The following is a 16022-nucleotide window of genomic DNA, read 5'->3' on the forward strand; positions in this document are numbered from 1 at the left end:
CCACTAATTTGTCAGCTGTTGAAGAGTACCTTCTGTCTTAGTCCATTTTCTGTTGCTATAATAGAATACCACAGATGGGATAGCTTATAAAGAAAAGAAATGTATTTAGTGTACAGCTATGGAGGCTGGGGAGTCCAAAAGCATAGCACTGGCATCTGATGAGGGCCTTCTTGCTGTGTCATAACATGGCACAGGGCATCATATGACAAGAGGGCAAGAACAAGAAAGTCAGAGCCCACTTTTGAAACAAAGCTACTTTCTCAACAAGGAACTCACTTCTGTGATAGTGACATTAATTTATTCACGAGGGAAGAGCCCTCATTAATTTGTTAAACTATTCATAAGGTAGAGGGCTTATGTTTCCAACACAAGAACTTTTAGGAGACACATTCAAGCCACAGCACTTTTCTACAAGTCAGACACCTAGGGATGCTTCTCCTGCTTCTCTGCACCAACTTGCTGCAAACCTGTGGTCATCTCTCCACCAGCTGCCTCCCTCTGTTTTTCTTGCTTGCTTTATCCTTCCTTTTCACTTTTTCTGTATCCCTAAGCTGGCTGAGTGTGGTAGGCTGAATAATGGTCTCCCAAAGATGTCTATACTCAAATCCCCAAAATCTATGAAATGTTTTCTTACATTTAAAAGAAAAGAAGGCCAGATGCAGTGGCTTATGCCTGTAATCCCAGCACTTTGGGAGGCTGAGGTGAATGGATCACCTGAGGTCAGGAGTTCCAGACCAGCCTGGCCAGCAGGGGGAAACCCTGTCACTACTAAAAATACAAAAATTAGCCAGGTGTGGTGGTGCACGCCTGTAGTCCCAGCTATTCGGGAGGCTGAGGCATGAGAATCGCTTGAACCTGGGAGATGGAGGCTGTAGTGAGTGGAGATCACACCACTGCACTCCAGCCTTGGGGATAGAGAGAGACTCTGTCTCAAGAAAAAAAAAAAAAGGAAAAAGAAAAGAAAAGAGCTTTGTAGGTGTGATTAAATCAAATATCTTGAGATGAAGAGATTATTCTGGATTATCTGAGTGGGTTCAATGTAACAACCAGGGTCCTCATAAAAGGGAGGAAGGAAGATAAAAGACAGAAGGCAATGTGATAAACAGAAACAGAGACAGAAGATGCTATGCTGCTGCTTTGATGATGGAGGAAGAGGCCAACAGCCAAGAAATGTATGTGGCTTCTAGAAAAGCCAAGTAAACAGATTCTCCTCTAGACCCACCAGAAGGATCCCAGTCCTGCCAACCCACTTTAAACTCTGACCTTCTGTACCATAAGATAATAAATTTGTGTTGTTTCAAGCCACTGTATTTGTGACAGTTTGTTACAGCAGCAGTAAGAAGCTAATGCACTAGCTCTCTGGGAAGCAGAAGAAAGTGTCTTAATTTGTTCTGTACCCTGCAGTTTGTGAAACAACATGCATACAAATAAGCTTTCTATTTTAATAGGAGTTTTACTGCTAGTAATTAGAGAGAAATCAACCACATATAAAATGTTTAATAACCCAGCAGGTATAGAAATTGACTCTATTGGCATTTCTGTTGACAATGCTTAGCATGAAGAAATAATGCTAGAGTGACAATTACTAGAAATTACAGAAGGCCAAAAGAGCACTGACACTAGTGCTATGTGTTCAGGTGACATAGGTGATAATCTATTAACTCTCTGCTCAATTCATTTCTAGAGTCTCTGATGAGAAGAAAGAAAGAAAGACTTTTGAAAAACTGCCAAATGTCAGACCTAAGATCTATGCCAAAGGCAAACTCTAAAATATGTTAATTCTTATGTAGTAAAAAGACTTCCTGAAATAAAAAAGTATACTTATTAATTTAATAACACAACATCTGAAATTTGCTTCAAAATTCTCCATAGGAAAGGAGAGGACTAGAGGAGTATGGGTAAGTCATTCAAAACTTATTCTACTATTTTTTACCCTTTTGTGTATGTTTGAAATATTCTTTCCTGTTTTAGCACTACAGGGCAAAGAGCCAGAAAATGCCCATCAAGTAAACAAGCACACACAGTGTTTGCCACAAATTGCTTCTGGGATTGGCTATTAATCCAACTATCAAAATGCAATATTTTCTTCTGTTCTGTGTGCTTTTACATGTCATCTTATTTAGTAGCACTTGATTACCATGTAGATGAAGAAATTGATGTTCTAAGTGAGTTATTGTGTCTAAGATCACAAAGGAAGTAACTAATGAGGCTGGGACATAGACCTGAGACTTGTAACACCAGGTCCTCACCCGTTTTCATTACAGAGCCACTGTTCTAACAAGCTACCATTAGGTGAAGGAATCCCCAAATCTGATTCTTCTGGGATCTAAATAATGTATATTTCACACCCAGAATGTGACTTGTTTGTGATGATCTCTTCAAAAATTATATGTGGAGCCCTGGGCTTCATATCATCATACTGAAAAGATCCTGTGGATAGAAGGCCAGTGGAGAAGCTGTCCTAATATTTCAAAGGCCGAGGGCAAGAGTACAAATGGAGGAACATATATTTTGTTTAAATATGTAAAAGTTATAAACCAATCATTGAATAAAATGTTACTTCTAATCTTGACAAATGTATCTTCATAAAGATAAAATCAAAAAATATGTATAAAGTTATGATTTTAATTTAAATGAATCAAATATCAAAAGTGATTACATTTAGTTATTGCTGCATCTGGGTGCCCATGAATAGTCTGGCAATGTTTGGATAAACAACAATATTAAGACATACCATAATTTAAAATTTACTATGTATATATTTCATTACATTCATTTTTTTTGTCTCCATTCTGGAAAAATCCTGTTCTATAGATAGCAATGATTTGAGAATGTAAAGCTGAGACATATATTTGAACTCTAAAAATCTGTGTAAATTTTAGTTAAAAATCTTAATTAAAGTAAATGTAAAAAATTAATTAAAACTATATTATGTGCTCTCAGATTAAATTTTCTCCTAAAATATAAGAAATACAACTACAACTGGTGAATATCAACTTTTATTTTACTTTTTGAAATTAATTTTATCAAACTTTTTTACATGAAAGAATTCACAATTATCATATACCATATCCATCTAATTGTCAAAGTAAAAATTTGTGTTATGCACTACAAAAGTTATGTATAGACCTACATATATAAAAATTTAAGTGATGTGAATTATTTGATATTATAAAATATTCCTCAGCTGCCATTTGCATTTGTTGGGATTTCATACTAATATATGAGAAACTCTGAAAACATGAAATCAAACAGAAGCAAAAATGTAGACACTCAGCATTATAGAGAAATGATAGTTCGTTGCACAAGAAATCATTGTATGCATGCTACCTGAGAGCAGAGATTTGATAAGTCAATTAATTTATCTTTTCTCTTAACTAGCCACTTTCACTGCTCCAGTTCTCTTGACTTCAAAGCCATTTGTGTCCAATATCAACAGCAGCATAACCCATAAACCTTACAGTATTATTGAAACAGTTACTTTGTACTTTGAGCACATAGAACAAGAAATGTACTGAAGCATTTCCTTGGGGCCTGAGTGGTGTTACCACAAGAGCAAATGTTGAGTTATGGGTAACAATGAACAAGCACTGACTAGTTGCCAAAAGTATTACGTGTTATTTACCACATTCATTGGTGTTTGTGATATGTACAGCCTCAGTTTGAGCAGGAGTCCCTATTTTTCAGGAGTTAAGGTAGCACTGAACAGGCAGCCTGACTTATATACCAAGGCAAAGTCCAGATTCTAGCACATTCTTGTGATAAAGTCAATTTGCATCTTTCTGTAAACACTTTGATCTATTTAAATGTTATTTCAATGTTTTGATATAAAAGATAAGCAATTAAGACTTTTTAATTACTCCTTTAGTGAAACAATTTGAAAACATTGTACATTATCACTGAGTTCATAAAGTCAGATTTCATGCTTACAAATAACATGTTGATTAGGCAGAAAGAAGATCCTGGAAAAAGAGAAAAGGAGACAATAGTTTGAGTGAGAAGTGGCAGAGTTCATACTACTGTTCTCAGGTCCAGTCCTAGTCTCAGCCTCTGCATCCCCACTTCTCCTTATAGCTACTGGATATTGATTCCTGCCTTGCTGGCTCTGTTCATATCAGTTCCCAAAATCTATCCTGACCTCAAAGAGAGGAAATAAACTGCTCCAACCTCTTGTTTGGATGCATGAACTAGGCTTTGTGCCCAAAGCACGTTCTTGCCTCAGGGTCTTTTCACTGGCTGTTATCTCTGCCTGCAAAACTCTTTCCCAAGATATTCACAATGTTTCCTTATCATTAAACTCTTTGCTCAAATGTCACCTTCTAAGTGAAGCCTACCCTGACTATCCCATTTAAAATTTCCATACTCCTTCCACACTTACAATTGTTTGTTTTTTCCATACTAATTATTACTTGCTAATATAACATAATTTATTTATTTATCATAATTTTTCTCTTTCTTTCCACTGGAATATGAGAAACATAAGAGCAATAAGATTTGTCTTATTTTTTATTGATGTATCTCCAGCACCTAAAATTGCCTAACAGAATAGGTGCATGATAAACATTTGTTTAATGAATAATTGAATCCCCAAGTTGTTGGTCTATTGTAAAGAATCAATTATTAGAGCAACTACTCTTGTTAAGGTGACTTGTAGGCCTAATCTTAGAGGCTACAACCCTATTCTTGCCATCTCCATCATAAAAATCAGATCCTGAAGCCAATGTGCCTGCTCAAGCCCTACTGTAGGTTTGAGATGGCAGTGGGCCTACTGTAAACAGCTGGTACTGCATTTTTTGTCTTTTGACTTCCACAATTCTGAGGCCTCTTTTTCCCAGCTTGACATTGTTTCTTTGAAGGCTTGGTCCCAGTGTCTTTTAGTTAGGATCCCAAGAAGCCTATACATTGCCTCTTCTACTTCTCCTAATATCTTAACCTAGTCAAAGCTTGTCTACATTGATCATTGTGATCTCCTTTCCATAAGCAAGCATCTGATTACTGGAGAGGAAGGTCTTAATAGACATTTACATTAACTAGACCTATCTTGACCAGCCCAGTCTTTTATGTTGTAGGCCACTGTATTATATTCTGATTTTACCTGGCTGTTTTAATGGTTTATCCAGTCACCTACAGGTTGACCCATTGTTCTCCTGAAAGCAAAAAAGTCACCTGTTAAGCATATTTGAAATTCTTGTTCATGTATTGGTGAGTGGCACAGACAGACTTTTGCCTATGCCTAAGAGCAGAAGTTCCAAGTACTCCCACTATACATGAATATGTCTCTAGTAAGGCCGGGCCTTGCTTGGTTACTTTTACTTGGGGCTTTTAGGAACCTCTTTGTTCCACTTCACTCAAGGGCACTTGTGCCCAGCAAAGAAGCTCTGCTCAACCTATGTACCTGCTTTATTCCTTCTAGCTCTGCCCCCAAGGTAGACCATGACTCATCCTCTCCTAACTGGTTTTAAGGTAGATTTCCAGGATGACCTTACTTTGGTACAGAGGAGTGGATTGATGTATTATTCTGTCCTCACATTGCTAGAATGAACTACCTGAGACAGGGTAATTTATAAAGAAAATAGATTTAATTGGCTCACAATTCTACAGGCTGTACAGAAAGCATGACTGGGGAGGCCTCAGGAAATTTGCAATCATGGCAGAAGGTGAAGAAGAAGCAGGCACATCTTACATGGCTGGAACAGGAGGAAGAGAGAGAGAAGGGGAAAGTTATGTACAATTTTAAACAACCAGATCTCATGAGAACCACTCACTATCATGAGAACAGCAGGGGGAATGTCCACTTCCATGATTCAATCACCTCCTACCAGGCCATTCCTCCAACACTGAGAATTACAATTTGGCATGAGATTTAGGTGGGAACACAGAGCCCAAACATATCATTCCACCCATGGCCCCTCTCAATTCTCAAGTTCTTCTCACATTTCAAAACACAATTGTGTCTTCCCAACCATCCCTCAAAGTCTTAACTCATTCCAGCACTGACTCAAAAGTTCAAGTCCAAAGGCTCATCTGAGACAAGGCAAGTCCCTTCCACCTATGAGCCTGTAAAAAACAAGTTGATCACTTCCAAGATACAATCAAGGTACAGGCGTTGAGTAAATGCTCCCATTCCAAAAGGGAGAAATTGGCCAAAGCAAAGGGTCCACAGGCTTCATGCAAGTCCAAAATCCAGCAGGTCAATCATTAAATCTCAGAGTTCCAAAACAATCTCCTTTGACTTCATGTCTCACATCCAGGCAACACTGATGCAAGGGGTGGACTCGCAAGGCCTTGGGTAGCTCTGCCCCTGTGACTGCAGTGTACAGCCCCCACAGCTGCTTTCATAGACTCGAGTGTCTGTAGCTTTTCCAGGTGCACAGTGCAAGCTGTCAGTAGCTCTACCACCTTTATTCTGGAGAACAGGGGTCCTCTCCTCACTCACAGTTCCACTGGGCAGTGTTCCAGTGGGGACTCTGTGTGGAGACTTCAAACCCACATCTCTCCTCTGTACTGCCCTAGTAGAGGTTCTCCATGAGGGCTCCACCCCTGCAGCAGACTTCTGCCTGGACATCCATGTGTTTTTGTACATCCTCTGAAATCTAGGCAGAGGCTACTAAGCCTCATCTCTTGCCCTCTGTGTACCCACAGGCTTAACATCATATGGAAACCACCAAGGCTCACAGCTTGCACCCTCTGGAGCAGTGACCTGAAACACATCTGGGACCCTTTTAGCCATGGCTGCAGCTAGAGTGGCTGGAACAAAAGGAGTGGTGTCCTGAGGTTGTACAGGACAGCGGGACCCTGGGCCCAGCCCAGGGAGCTATTTTTCCCTCCTAGGTCTCCAGGCTTGTGATGGGAGGGCCTGGCTAGAAGGTCTGTAAAATGCCTTTGAGACATTTTCCCCATTGTCTTGGCTGTTAACATTCAGCTCCTCTTTACTTATGTAAATTTCTGTAGCTGGCTTGAATTTGGGGTTTTCTTTTCTACCACATAGTCAGGCTGCAAATTTTCCAAACTTTTATACTTTACTTCTCTATTAAATAGAAGTTCCATTTTAAAATCATCTCTTTGTTCATGCATAGCATATGAACATATGCTGTTAGAAGTAGCCAGGCCACTTCTTGAACACTTTGCTGCTTAACAATTTCTTTCACCAGATACCCTAAATCATCTCTCTCAACTTCAAAGTTCCATGGATTCCTAAAGCAGGGACACAATACTGCCAGTCTCTTTGCTAAAGCATAGCAACAGTGACCTTTACTTCAGTTCTCCATAAGTTCCTCATCTCCATCTGAGACCACATCAGCCTGGACTTCACTGTCGCTATCATTATCAGCATTTTGGTCACAATCAGTCAACAAGTCTGCAGGAAGTTCCAAACTTTCTCTCATCTTCCTACCTTCCTCTGAGCTCTCCAAAGAGTTTCAACGTCTGCCCATTACCAAATTCTGAAGCTGCTTCCACATTTTCAGGTATTTTTATAGCAATGTCCCACTACAGGTACCAATTTTCTGTTCTAGCATTGCTATAAAGAATACCTGAGACTGGGTAAGTTATAAAGAAAAGAAGTTTAATTGGCTCACAGTTCCATAGGCTGTACAGGAAGCAAGGCTGGGGAGGCCTCAGGAAACTTACAATCATGGTAGAAGGTGAAGGGGAAGCAGGCATGTCTTACATGGCTGAAGTAGGGGGGAGGGAGAGAGAGAAGGAGGAAGTGCTACACACTTTCAAACAACCAGATCTTGTGAGAGCTCATTCACTATCATGAGAATAGCAAGGAGGGAGTCTACCCTCATGGTCAACCACCTCCCACCAGGCCCCTCCACCAATATTGTGAATTACAATTTGACATGAAATTTGAGTGGAGACATAGAGCCAAACAATATGAATTGAGCATTGACTCTGGAGTTATATGGACCTGGGTTTGACTCCCATCTCTGCTGCTTGTAGGCTTATACTTCTCTGAGACTGTTTTCTCATTTTTGAAGATGGAATAATAGTAAAGCATTATTATGAAACTTAAATGAGACAATATATGAAGCGTCTAGAATAAATCTCTGCTTATGGTGAATTTTTTTTTTTTTTTTTTTTTTGAGACAGAGTCTCACTCTGTCACCCAGACTGGAGTGCAGTGGCACAATCTCGGCTCACTACCTACAAGTTCTGCGTCCCAGGTTCACACCATTCTCCTGCCTCAGCCTCCCGAGTAGCTGGGACTACAGGTGCCCGCCATCATGCCAGGCTAATTTTTTATATTTTTAGTAGAGACGGGGTTTGACTGTGTTAGCCAGGATGGTCTCGATCTCCTGACATCGTGATTCACCCACCTTGACCTCCCAAACTGCTGAGATTACAGGCGTGAGCCACCATGCCTGGCCAGTGAAATCTTAATAGTTGTTTTCTTTAGCATAAATATTAAAAGCGTTATTTTAAAAGTTGGCTGCAATTTGAGCCAGTTGGCAGCGGTTCTCAAATATGAATATACCTAAGATCCCCAACAGGACACAATACAACTTATATTGTATGACTACCAAGAATGTATAGCCTGAATCTCATCCTAAGAAAACAATCAGACAAACCCAAATGGAGGGACATTCTACAAAACGAATGGCCAATGCTCTTCAAAAAAATCAAGTTATTAAAAAGGAAAAGTACTGTTTCAAATTAAAGGAGACTAAGGAGACATAACAACTAAAAGCAATGCATAATTCTGATTGTATCTTGAATTTTTTAAAAATGTGTACAAAGGCCTTATTGGAACAGCAGGCAAAATATAAATATAAGCTCTATATTAAATAATACTGTTATATCAATATTATATTTCCTGAGTTTAACAGTTGTATTGTGGTTAAGAGATAGCCTTATTTTATATATGCTGAAATGCCTAGGATGAAATGTCCTGATGTCTGCAATTTACTCCCACATGATTCCAAAAGTGTGTCTGTGTGTGTGTGTGTGTGTGTGTGTGTGTGTGTGTGTGTGAGAGAGAGAGAGAGAGAGAGAGAGAGAATAAAAGAGACAAAGCTAATGTGACAAGATGTTAACGATTGGTAAATTGGTAAATCTGGAAGAGTTGTGGATGTTTGTTGTTTGTTCTTGCACCTTTTGTATAAGCTTTGATTACTTTCAGTTTTATCAGTTTGTGTAAAATTTATTCTCTATTATCTTGAGTAAAGCTGTTTCTTACAATAGCCTTGAGTTAGTGGCACTTAGGTATATGAATAAAAAAGGGATTGGTTCCACCCTTGAAGTTATGAGAGAAGGAGAGAGGATAGCGGCTGTTGCAGGTGAGATAGTGAATAAATGCCAATGATTCAGTAAGAGCAGCAGGAATTTGGAAGAAAAGCTGACCATGAGTTCACAAACACTCTTGGAATGGGATTTAAGTTGTTTTATTTGAATATTAAAAGGAGGATGAGTGCAGAAGGCTAGATAACTTGGGCACATCTGGGTTACACAGTGTCTTCATTATCTGCCTGTCTTTTATTCCATCAGTGCACTACATTTCTATGTTTACTCCCATTTAGTCCTCTGGATTACATCTCTCTTTAGATTTACCTATCTAGAAATGGACTGGAACTACTATGTCCCTTTCCAAGCCTAGAATTTTATTGTCCACCCTTAAGAGATTGCTCATTTGTTCTAATATTTCCATAATGAGTAAGAAACCTGGCCCTAGTCTCTATAATGACACTTTGTGTGGGTGATTAGAGCAGATTTCTATCTATTAGCTATAGCTTATAATATGACTGAGATATGAGTCATAGCATAGGTTTTGCCAGGAAAGTAGCGATTGTTTTCAATTCTTTATTGTTTCTGATAAGAAGCCAACCAAGATCTGCATCCATTTTCCACTGTGTGTAATACATCATTGTTTCTCTGGTTGCTTTCAAAATTTCTTTTTTATCTTTCCATTTTATCCGTATGACTGTGATATGTCTTCATGTGATTTTCTTTGCATTTATATTTATTGGGGTTTGTGGGAGTATTTTGGATCTTTAATTGATTTCCTTCATAAGTTTCATTCAGTATTTCTTCAAGTATTTTTTCTGCTCAATTTTTTATCTCTTCTGTTTCCAGGACTCCAATTGCATATACATTAAGCTGCTTGATAAATGGTTTGACAGTTCTCTGAGAGACTGTTCATTTTAATTCCATCATTTTTTCTCTATTCTTCAGATTAGATCATTTCTATTGATCTATTTTCAAATTCACTGATTCTTTTGCTATTTTCAATCTATAGTTGTCAATAAATTTTTATTTCAATAATTTTATTTTTTCAGTTCTAGAATTCAAATTTGTTCTTTAATATACTTTTTTTTGCTATGGATATTCTCCATTTGCTTATTAATTTTACATATATTTTCCTTTAAGTCCTTGACCATATTTATAACAGCTGCATTAAAGTCCTTGTCTGCTAATTACAGCATTTAGACAATGTTGGGTCTGGTTTGTATTTTTCTCCTCATCCTTGTCTTCCTTCTTCTTGAGTATCACCATCATTTTCATGTTTCTACATGTCTCATTTTTTAATTGAAAACTGTACATTAGGAATATATAGAGTAGCTGTTAAGAGCTATGAGGTGTCAAGGTGATCAATTAAGAAAACAGCCAAACCAAAAGCAACAATCAAGCCTTTATTCACTTACTGCGTTAATCTAAGCAAGAGGCCAAAAAGAGAAGAGTAGTGCCAGTTCTCTCAATGCTCCATTTTTCCTCATGGAGTGGCACCAAGTAAGGGTCAGATGGATCACTGCAGCTGGGAAACAAAAGGTTCCTGCCATTTTCTGGACTCAGGGAATGGAATGAGAGAAACAGGAAAAAGATAAGCATGAAAAAGACTGAGTCAGAGTGGTGAAAATTGCCCTCAAGGGTAAGGAGATCTTGGCAGAGGTGCCTGCATGGTATCTAAGATGAACTCTACCCAACCCTACCCATAAGGAGGCTGCTGAACAGAGGTGGCTTGGCTGGAAATGTAGATATGCACGAGAGCATGGCTAACTCGGGTTGGCGGAGAGGGTGCTAGAGTCCTCTACTTCAGAGTCTTCAGTCTCTGAAGGAGTCTCAACTTCCTTCAGAGACTGCAATGTACTAACTGTGCACCAAGTCTGGCATGGGGCAGGGGAAGGCAACTTTTCCCCCTTGCCAGGCTGCCAGGTAAAGCTTTGTAATTGCTTATGGTTATACAATTTTTACCTGAAGCCACCTCCTCCATAGAGGCTTTAGATTCTGTTATTTCTTTGGAGCATGATTTTTTTTTTTTTCTAGCAGAGAGTTAACTTAAGTAGAATCAAACTCCAAATGGGCTCTCTTTCCATTGGCAGCAGCTGGAATCTCCACTCGGTTTTTTTCAGTTTTCAGCTGCTGCTTTTTGATCAGGCTGTCTTAGGTCCCACCCTTATAGTATAGTTTGACAACTAGCCAAAGCTTTGTGCATATTTTAAATGCATATCCTGGGGCTCAATCCCTCTGAAGAACCCTTCCTCCCAGGATTTCCACTATGCAGTAGCTTTAATGGTAGCCCCCTGCACCCACCAAGATATGTTTCTGCATCTTAATCCCTGCAACCTATGAATGTTACCTTCAAAATGAATAAATGAAATGAATGGGGCAAAAATGTGATTAAGAATCTTGAGAGCAGGAATGTATCCTGGATTATCTGGGTGTGCCCTAAATGCAATCACATGTATTCTAATAAGAGAGAGACAAAGGGAGTGTTGGGACAGAGAAACAGAAAAGAAGACATACAGAAGAGTAGGAGGCGATGTGATTTTGGAAGCAGGGAGTGTAGTGATACATTTGCAAGCCAAAGAATGCCTAGAGTCACCAGAAACTTAAAAAGGCAAGGAATGGATTTTCCCTAGAGCCTCCAGAGGGAGCATGACTCTGCTGACTCCCTGATTTCAGGCTGCTGGCAGCCAGAACTGTGAGAGAATAAATTTCTGCTGTTGCAATCCACCTAGTTTATGGCCACTTGTTACAGCAGCCATAGGAAACCAACACACTTTCAAACATTCTGGTTGCTCTGATACTGTGACCTTTGCCCTCTGACACCTCAGGACAGGAAATTTGTGGATTTCTGTGCTCAGAGTAGTGGGTGAATTGGGGAAAGTACTCAGGCAAAAAGCCTCAAACTATAAATCCGAGTCCTCTGTAATTATGCCCTTAGATTCAGGTTGTTTCAACACAGCTCCTGGGTGAAGGGCTAGGATTGCAAATTGTAAATACATTTGCTAATCTCACTTTTTACCAGAGTCTGGAAATAACATTTCAGTTTACTGGCCATGAGGCAGTGCTCCTAGCATAACGCATGGTAATGCCTATGGTACCTGAATGAACTTTAAGAAGTATGCTGCAATGCAAAATGATCAGTTCATACTGCCTAATACTTTGCTTTTCCTGTTATAAAATTAGGAAAGCAAATTAGTGCTGCTCCATCATGAACCGTGGCTCACTCTTTCTTCCTAGGAGCCCATATGGAGGAGCCCATCAAGGTTATCTGTGAATTTCTCCACATGTGGTGGCAAGGGGGATCATTGTGCTGGAATCTGATTTAATCTTATTATCAGCTACCTCAAACAAATATAATACAAATATAATACGTTAAATGCTTAACGTTCTTTTTAAAAAAAAACTTTTCACACCTTCAGAACAAATTCCAAACTGTATGGCATACAACATTTTTCGCTGGTAGTTTCCAACCTAAGATTTCATGTTTTTACTATGCCTCAAACATGCCAGGCTCTTTTATGCCTTTCTTCTTAGCCACATGCCTCAGGATAGTTATTAAGGCTATTCACAAATATTCTGCTTCCTACCCTCTGGGAACATGGAAGAATGACTCTCCCATCCACTTGAAGTTAGGCATGGCCATGTGCCTTGTGTTCCCCAGCAGAAGTTGAGTAGAGGTGTTATGTGTCACTTTTGGGGCCAGTATGTTTTGACATATTTAATTTTGTCTCTGGCATGGTAACAAGCAACTTTGAAGCTTGGTTCCTGAATGACAATAATACACAGTGTGCCTGCAAACCCAGAAAGGACACACAGTATAAAGAAATAAACCTTTACCATTTTAAGCTGTTAATGTTTGTTGGCTGTTTATTACAGAAACAACTGTAATGTCTTGTTATTCTTAGTGTTACAAGAAAGAGAAATATGTTACAGGAAAGGGGTCCCTATCCAGACCCCTAGAGAGGGTTCTTGGATCTCGCACAAGAAAGAATTCAGGGCGAGTCCACAGTGCAAAGTGAAAGCAAGTTCATTAAGAAAGCAAAGGAATGAAAGAATGGCTACTCCATAAACAGCATACCGAGGGCTGCTGGTTGCCTATTTTTATGGTTATTTCTTGATAATATGCTAAATAGGGGGTGGATTATTCATGTCTCCCTTTTTTAGACCATATAGGGTAACTTCCTGACATCGCCATGGCATTTGTAAACTGTCATGGCACTGGTGGAAGTGTAGCAGTGACGATGACCAGAGGTCACTCTCCTGGCCATCTTGGTTTTGGTAGGATTTAGTCAGCTTCTTTACAGCAACGTGTTTTATCAGCAACATCTTTATGACCTGTATCTTGTGCCGACCTCCTATCTCATCCTGTGACTTAGAATGCCTTAACTGTCTGGGAATGCAGCCCAGTAGGTTTCAGCCTCATTTTGCCCAGCTCCTATTCAAGATGGAGTTGTTCTGGTTCACATGCCTCTGATACTTGTATGTCTATAAAAGTTCTACTTTTCCAGCATTCAATGACTGGGTAAAATGGCCCCTCTGGGAAACCTTCTCTAACTCCACTATGCAAGCAGGCACTTCCTTTTCTGTACACCTTGGTTGTTTTTTCTTTTCAAGACCAATATACCTCTACAGTTGATGGTTTTAGGCCAAACCAAGTGTGCCAAAGGAAAGTGAAAATAACTGTTGCTTTTTTTCTGCTTACTCCAGGATGAAAAAATGGTCTCCGCATTTATTCCCACTTCACAGAACAGAGTCCCAATTCTGGTAGTCATAACTTTGTGGGCAATTTATCCTTCCCTATAGGAAACCCAGGTTTTAGTAAGATGCTAGGGGGTGAGTGAAATCTTGATTTGAACTTAGAAAACTGTAGTAGTTTAGCTGTTTTCTATCACAATGCTAAGTTGACTAAAAGTTGACATAAAATAAGTCTTCACAACGGTAAGGAGTAACAGTGATAGAAGATCTTGCTCATCATATAATGAGGCCAATTCAGTGTGCACCAGGGTCTCTGCTCCAGGAATTTAGTCACCATGTGTGGAACTACAACAAGTACTATGAAAAAGAGAGCAATTCTGCCTTTGCCCACTGCATTCGATGATCTCCTTGCCAGTTATGGATTGGCAAATGGAAAGCAAGTATCATCAGGAAGGGAGAAATAGAGACACAAAAAGATGAAGTTTCACGGCCAACGTCCCACGGGAAGTTAATGATCAAACAATGGCATCATTATTTATTTATAGATATGATGTGATTTTTAGGGCCAGTCAGAGGCTTTCTCTGTCCACAGTTGCCTTTGTGGTGCCTAAAATCCTACCACCAAGGAGTAATTTTCTTTGGATTGTAAAGTCTGTCTGACTTCTAGGGTTCTCCATGGTCATGTAACTATCATGGGAGGAGGTAACAACTTCCTCCATGAGATAACATGACAATTGTGAAAACAAGGCTCTGTCAAAAAGGAACAAGGCTAGGCATCTGTTGAGAGGGTAGGGATATGAATCATGTCCACTGATTTCTACTTCAATGTTTAACTTCTAGAATATTTAGCTTTGAGAGCCAGATCTAGGAAGAGAAAGGGCAAGAGGTGGCCTACAGAGGGAAGGAGAAGCAGCTAGATATGTAAAATAGCTGATCTGAAATTATCCACTAATTTAAATTAAGGTACATAAATTTCTCCAGAGGCTGCTGGGATGCTTTTTCTTGGTGGAATGAGCTAAATGAAACTGTTCTGTAATTCATCACTGAAGTTACTGCCTATTACTTTCATTTCTCACAGGTGCCCAGCCATAAGCAGATTATGCTGCTTGCTATCCACAGGGATGGAGTGTGCTTGTTTCATTCCTATTTAAATGCAGAGTTGAATCCAAGCCTATTGGTGACATGATTGCCAAGATCCCCACTGGAAGATTTAATTCTTCCATACATTGGAAGATGTCCAAGTTGTCCTAGCTGTGCTGAGCATAGATGGATGGAAATGGCATGACCAATTAAGGACACCATCAATCAGTCAATTAATAAGCAGTAATTGAACAAATATAGGACACTTGGTTAAGCATTATGGAGGACATAAACATGCTAAGAATTAGTCCCTACCCTGAAATTATTTAGAGAACACTGAAATGCCACTTTCTTTTCTTTCTTTCTTTCTTTCTTTCTTTCTTTCTTTCTTTCTTTCTTTCTTTCTTCCTTTCTTTCTTTCTTTGTTTCTTTCTTTCTTTCTTTCTTTCTTTTTTCTTTCTTTCTCTCTTTCGCTCTTTCATTCTTTCTTTCGACAGAGTCTTGCACCGTCGCCTGGGCTGGAGTGCAGTGGCACAATCTTGGCTCACTGCAACCTCCACCTCCCAGGTTCGAGTGATTCTCCTGCCTCAGCCTCCCGAGTAGCTGGAATTACAGGTGCCCATCATGACTCCTGGCTAATTTTTTGTATTTTTAGTAGAGATAGGGTTTCACTATGTTGGCCAGACTGGTCTCAAATGCCTGACCTCGTGATCCACCCACCTCAGCCTCCCAAAGTGGTGGGATTACAGACATGAGCCACATGCCTGCTGAAAGGCCACTTTCAACCCTGTTGACTTCCTTCACTCAGCCAAGAGTAGCCAGCACCTGTAGGTTCATTCTGAGTCCATCACAGGCATGTAGGTGATCCTTCCCCTTAGATGGCTCTAGGAATCATCTTCTGTGGCCAAGCTCATAAAGCTGTCACTCATGACAGCTGCATGACACTACTGCTGCTGGTAATCTGTACATCCAACTGGCCCTCTGCCCTAGTTTTTAGGCCTTTGTTTTGTCTTCTTTGTCCT

This window comes from Macaca fascicularis, chromosome 13 (assembly GCF_037993035.2).
Source record: "Macaca fascicularis isolate 582-1 chromosome 13, T2T-MFA8v1.1".
Classification (NCBI taxonomy): Eukaryota; Metazoa; Chordata; class Mammalia; order Primates; family Cercopithecidae; genus Macaca; species Macaca fascicularis.